Source organism: Austrofundulus limnaeus, unplaced genomic scaffold (genome assembly GCF_001266775.1).
Source record: "Austrofundulus limnaeus strain Quisiro unplaced genomic scaffold, Austrofundulus_limnaeus-1.0 Scaffold78, whole genome shotgun sequence".
NCBI classification, from domain to species: domain Eukaryota; kingdom Metazoa; phylum Chordata; class Actinopteri; order Cyprinodontiformes; family Rivulidae; genus Austrofundulus; species Austrofundulus limnaeus.
Window position 1 is genome coordinate 588,482 of NW_013952480.1, and position 6,669 is coordinate 595,150.

Genomic DNA, 6,669 nt, shown 5'->3' on the forward strand with positions numbered 1-6,669 from the left:
ATACAATACACAATTTTTTCACTCTTATTTTTGTTCAATTGGTCACATACAAGAACTGAACTAAAAATGTGTGCAAAGAAATGCCTCTATTTGAAGGGGAAAAAACTCAAAAGACCTACAAAAAGCTTGGAAAACCTTTGTTAGTCCTAAACTTGACATAAAAAAGGCTGGTCCGGCAGCAAAATACTACATGAAGAAATGAGCAATAGTTTTAAACTTTTCCTCTTTTTTTATTTTTTTATTTTATTTATTTTTTACATTTCCTCAATAGTTATACGTTCCATCCTGCAGATAAATATTTATTTGCAGTATTCTCCTTGGGTCAGGTGGCGCAAAGTTCCAATAGCTGCAGTGCAGAGCTTGATCTGTGACCCTGAGTATGGGAGACAGGCATTCTCTGCTTTTACTTCAGGAAGAAGTGACCACGTTGTTCTCTGCCAAAAATTTTCACAGCCATAGCCATAAAATGATCAGGAAGAAACCAGAGGAAACTTGCATGTTTGAGTTACTTTATAAAATAGCTGTAGACTTTCAAGACTGCTCACTTTAAAATGCCAACCACGTCAGAAGTTTATTGAGCAGAAAAACTTTAAATAGGGTTACTTTGCATTGCCAGGCTTCAACATTAAGAAAAAAAATTGAACAACTTGGTTGTGTTGCAGATCAGCAACAAATGAAAATTTCTACAGGAGAAACCCCCCCCCCCCCCCCCCACACACACACACACACACACAAAATAAATAAATAAAAAGGATTACAGTCTGCATTAGAGCCAAAGTTCACATCTCATGAACTGGTGTTCTACGGAGACATTATGAACAGTAAATATCTTACCTGTTGCACATTTGAAAAACCTTAATTCGTAAGAAACTGTTAACAGTTAGTCTAAGCAAAGTAAAGTAAACTCTTCTCATCTTTACACTGCTCAGTTTCATCCATCCATCCATCCATCCATCCTGTTCGTCTGGTCTTTTCATTAGATTGAAGTCACTCAGAGAGCTACCCACAGCAGGTAAAAGTCAAGTAAGCATTCATAACCTTTTACAGAGCCCTGCAACGGTAGCTGTTGGGCTCCAACTTTACAGCATTTTACCATCTAAAGCCCTCTGTCTGTGTTTAGTAGCAGCATCCTGTGTCTGTTTCGTATGAAATAATCACAGGCATCCTGCGGTGAACTTTCTCTTTTGGTGTAATTATTGTATGGTTTCTTCCAACTGTGTGTGTGTGTGTGTGTGTGGGAGCCAGATGCTTGTTACGCTCTCCACAAAGAAGCACTCTGTTTGTACCGAGCTGAGGCTTCGCGCCGAAGCACAGCAGTTACACGAACAAAAGTTGACATTTTCTAATTTGAAAATTACATCTCATTACACAATATGGTTAATTGGCTACAGGATTGGAAGTAATTTGGGAATTCACAGCGGAMTTTATATTACAGGCCGTAAAAAAAAAGGTGTGCTCATTGACACCATATGTGCTGAGAGTACAGCTCTGCCTATGTCTGTGATGGTTTAGTCGAATTCTTGATTTAAAGCCATTTACCAGGGAGTTTTTGTCAGGGGAAAACATTGGATGTATCTGAAGTTCCCGCTTGTTTATGTTGCTGTACGTAGTCGGAGCCTTTGTGATGAAGAGTTAAATGTTTTCATAATTTTACATCAAAGACAAAAAAAAGGAGGAACGCAAAGATGGAGATGTTGAGAAAAATAAACAGGAGAAAGAAGAGCGCAGTATAAGTCGGACAGTGTTTGGTTGTTGGCCGACTTTCTGGCTGGTTGGCAGGGAAGTTTGTCTGTTCTAAGGACTCTGTGGTTTCAGTGCAGATGAACAGTAATTTACCAGGCGGCTCTGGATGTTCACTGTTCTGCAGGCATCAGACCTGAAGAACAAGACTGACACACTCAGCTCAGAAGGTTGAGACATGAAAAAGGAATCAGAAGCATAAAATCCTCCACAACCTGATCCTCAACTAGTTTTTTCAAGTCTGGACGAAAAACGTCTTGCTGCTGTGAGAAAGAAACCCACACATACCATTGCACACAAGTAGATCCAAGTAACAAAACAGTCTTGGGATGCACAAAAACAGTCATTTAACCCTAAAATTAGCTCACTATAAACACACCATTAGTACACAGTATGTACCTACCACCCTTCATGGCACTTCATCTTGTGTTACTCAATCTTTGAACACAACACTATCCATGGTGTCACGCATTATTACAAGATCTTGCAAAATTTGTTAGCGCGCAGAGGTTTTCAACCATGGGGTTGCAACGCATAGTGGGTCTGTGAAGGATCACTGGGGCTTGTGAGATTTTATCCTAATTAGCCTGTCTTTTCATACATTTTATTAATTTCAAAGTAATGTCTCAGTATCAAATGCACAGTAATAAGGCATGTTTTGTGTAGTGCTAAGCCTAATTTATTATAAAAGACCATATATAAACAGCACAAAAAGTAAGGAAATTTGTGTTTGGGATATTATATCTTTGTTGGAACAATGCTTCTTGGTAATAAATCTTATACCATTGGAACGCCTGTTAAATTCCCTTTTAAATAGTGCCGCATTTGTAAGGATCATGTATGAGTATGTGTGTGCTTATTTTGCTATTAACTTGTTTGGTGTTTGGTAGACTGGATGATTGAAGTTTGAAGAAATAAGGTATTGGCAATTTAGCAATTTATTCATTTAACAAACCGAAGCGTGTGGAAGAACCATACACAGCCACAAAAGCCTGGCACCTCCTCCTCATGCTGCTCACTAGCCGGGTCAGACACTGCTGTGGGATGGCATCCCATTCTTCACCCAGCGTTTCATGTCAACTGTTGTGGTTGTGTTGGTCACTCTGGCACAAACGGCACTCTCAAGCTCAGTGGGGTTGAGGTCAGGACTGCTCACAGGCCATTCCCTCTTCTCCATTCCCAAATAAGTCATGCTCTATGAGGTCAAGTGTTGTCATCTTGGAGGATAGCGTTCGGTTTCTGATGACTCAAATGTCTCTGACATCCCCCATTATATGCAACTTGGCCTTCAATTTGTAGATAGTACTAGTGCTCACTGCTGCAACTTGGTTTTGTGGAACACCAGCTTGTAGTTGCCCTGTAGCATGGGCCCTATCCAGATCAGTCAAACATGGCAGGCAGTTACTGACCAATGTAGCAGGGCCCATACTCTCAGGTGTTTCCAATCAGGTGCCTGATTGGCAACACCTATGAATACCAGAAGGTCAAATATCAATAGCAACAACAAAATTTGATGTTTGGCAGAGATGATGTAGCAAATTGTTCTTATGCRCAACCCACATAATCAGCTCTACTGCTCATCCCACAAATGCATGTTCCTCATAAATGTAACACTATTTAAAAGAGAGATTAACAGACATATATATGTAGGTTGTCGTTGCTCTATCTCTCCGTTAGTTTTGCACCCCAGATTTAAGCTCATGCAAGAACCGTTCGTATGCACAGATTTGTTCTTAAGTTGTGCGTACGATTGATTTAGGAGAATTTGTGGCATTCACCAATGTTTTCGTATTCTAAGATTTTTTTCAGAAACGAACAAAATTTACGAGTGGTCCAGACCTGTCGTTTATTTTACGAGCAGTCAGTCTGCTGTTATCCAGATGGATTTTCTTCATTAATAACTTTATATTTCGTTAGTTTGAAGATAATTTGAGTTGAAAATAAATCACACTCCATAATTATGTTGACAATAAGCTATTCTGCTTGAATTAGAGTTATAATTTTAAATGTAATAATTTAGACTAGCAATATAAATTGTCCGTTCATCCGTTTTCCGCCGCTTATCCGGGATCAGGTCTCGGTGGTAGCAGCAGAGACCCCCTCTCCCCATGCAGCGACACCTTCCAGCTCATCCTGGGGGACTCAAGACGTTCCCAGGCCAGAGGGGATATATGATCAAGTCCAGGATTTTCTCCAAAGTGCCAGACTTATTTTGAAAACATTTTAAAATGCTTATTTCAGACCCGCATCTGAGACCACCTGCGCCGCGCAGTTCGCTGGGGGGGGGGTTACGGTGCGCAGCGCTGTGTCTTCTGAATAAATGAAAATGATTTAACACAGATATTTATACTTTTAGCAGCTCTTTTTATCCCACAACTGACCTGCTAAAAATGACAGATTTTTTTTTCTGGATCTCTGACAGACGGACTTCAATCTCTGAACKCGTAAAGTTTTTATTTTTTCAGTTTTCGCTGTCATTTTYMWKRAWKRAWSAMYWSTWYCTKRKRTMKGARRCAYAGCCTTATATGGTGTTTTTGGGGTGGTAATTATGCTAATCTCCTCTCGCGTGCACGAGCAGCTGGATAGAACAGGTGGAATTTACGCAGCTCATTTACACACTTCTCCTGAAGATAGAAGAGTTTGTTGAATCTGACGTGACATGTTCGTACGAACCCTTCATACGAACAAAAGTAAGAGAAATTTAGGAGAAGAATACGAACATGTTCTTGCATGAGGCCCATTGTGTTAGTGCTCAAAACACGTGATGGGGATGACCTTCAGACACTACCAACATGTGCAAAAATGGAACAAACATTTATTCTAGAAAGTTAATGCAAAGCTCTATAATGCAATAGAAAACAACATGAAAATTATATGCAGTCTTTACTTTCATGAATAAGTTCATTGTGTTATTTGGTTGTGATTTCTAGGAAAACATTATCATGTTGCTGTACTGTGAAGGAGCACAGATATTATTCTTGATCCACTTCCATAAACGTCACAGATGTTTATCTCTAAACTGCTTGTCGTTAATGTAAAACKTGCAGTCATCACCTTTTGTGAACATGTGTTGAATGCTACTTACAGGAAACAGAGGAGCTGATCTCTGAAAGCTTCCAAGTTCAGATTCGACAGCATTGCACGAGGCCTGTGCAGACGTGCCGAAGGAGACAGCCCTGCTGAGTGAAAGCCAAGTACACATCGGCTCTGTCTGCCCGCTGATGAAATTAACAGCACCAGGGTGGGTGAGACAAAAAAAAGCACTCAACCTCCATTTCCCCTACCCTTGCTCATGTGGGGATCCAGACTGCCAGACATTTCCTAAACGGTGTGCCACAGTGAAATTGATGGCACACCCATGTGTGAAGATTTGGTGTCACGGTGGGAAGACGAGGTGTTTGTTTTTGTGGTGAACGCACAAGCCAGCACTTGAGTGGAGGAATCATCATCTCTTCAACATCAAGTGCTGTGCAAGTTTTGCTTTGACCAAAAAGAGAAACTGCAGCAATGACGAAGGTTCACAAAGTTTAAATAGTTTTGGTTCTGACCACAGAAAACAACACCTAAAACCTGACCAGGTTTTTTAGCTGATTCATCTGATTCCTAACAAACCTCAGCCACAGATTTGACCAGAAGGATTCCCAACTCTAACCAGGAACTAACCCATTTAGGAGACTGTTATTCAGCCACAGCCACTTTCTTTTACCAAACTCCCTTTCGTGTGAATTCAACAAGCATTTTCAGACTTCCAAACAGCCGCTGTAGCACTTTTAATGGAAGCTGGGGCGCTGCCTGCAGGAATAGCAGACATATTTCTGCCAGAATGCCAGTGTAATGCAAAACCTATTGTGATATAAAGTATAAAACAAGCTCTAGGATACGTCTGGCTCCAAGGCTGGAGTATCTTCTTGCCCATTCATGACAACAGCTGCAATTGGTTCAATATCAAAATGTCAAACAAAATATAAAGCTTCTCAAAAATGGGAATTCCATGTTCTTTTCCATTAGTTATTTTGGCTTTTTGAACACACGGATGTCTGTACGCACATTTATTTTAGCCATAACACTGAAGTACTGAAAGAAGGAGCCAGTGAACAAGTCAATTACACAACACTGCTCTTATTCAGTCGCAGTATGCGCTCCTGTGGGTATAAGGAAATTGAATATGTTGGGTTTTATTTAGAGTGACCACCATTTGAATGAGGTAACTCCTCCATCAGCCCGCGCTGCGCTTTGAGATGGCAGCTCAGCATAGTATCTGAGCTGAGGTCACACTTTCTAATGTTTTCGAACGTTAATCCTGCAGTGTATAATTAGCATCGGGGGAACAAAAAGGCCATTCAAAAGTTGTGACCATGCATGTATGCGACTGTGACCAAGAACTCGCTCTGCATTAAAATCTGTTATTTTAGGCATCATCAACTGGAGAGTGAATTGGAGGTTTTGTTTGGTTGCTTCTCAAGAACAAAAAAAAAGTCTGCTCTCCTTTGCTGCAGTAAAAACTTCATGTTTTCTCATAATTGCATTTCCAGTGAATCATTAGTTAAGCAAACTGAAGGATAAAGTGAGCTTTGTTGATGGAAAATGGTTAATGACACATCACCAAAAGAACATGAGTGTCCATTACTGTAAGAAGTTCCTCCAAGATTTATTTATTTTTTGTTTTTTGTTGAGATCCAACATGTCTAATTTTCCATTACCTTTTTTCAGAAAGTCGAAAGTTGTCAATTTTATTCATTTTTTATTATTAACCGTTATTTTACCAGGCAAGTCCCACTGAGATCTCAGATCTCTTTTTCAAGGGAGGCCTGAGGCTGAAGGCAACCTATTGTATATGTTTTTGTGTTGTGGGGGAAACTGGAATACCCTGAGAAAACCCACGCAAGCATGTGGAGAACATGCAAACTCCACACAGAAAGACCCCAGGTC

At 40.3% G+C, this 6,669-nt stretch overlaps 1 protein-coding gene across 2 annotated transcripts in view; it reads right to left on the reverse strand.

Moving 5' to 3' along the window:
* Positions 1 to 6,669, reverse strand: part of col8a2 (collagen, type VIII, alpha 2) — a 57,660-nt gene that overhangs the window by 5,245 nt on the left and 45,746 nt on the right. The gene's annotated exons all lie outside the window — the stretch shown is intronic.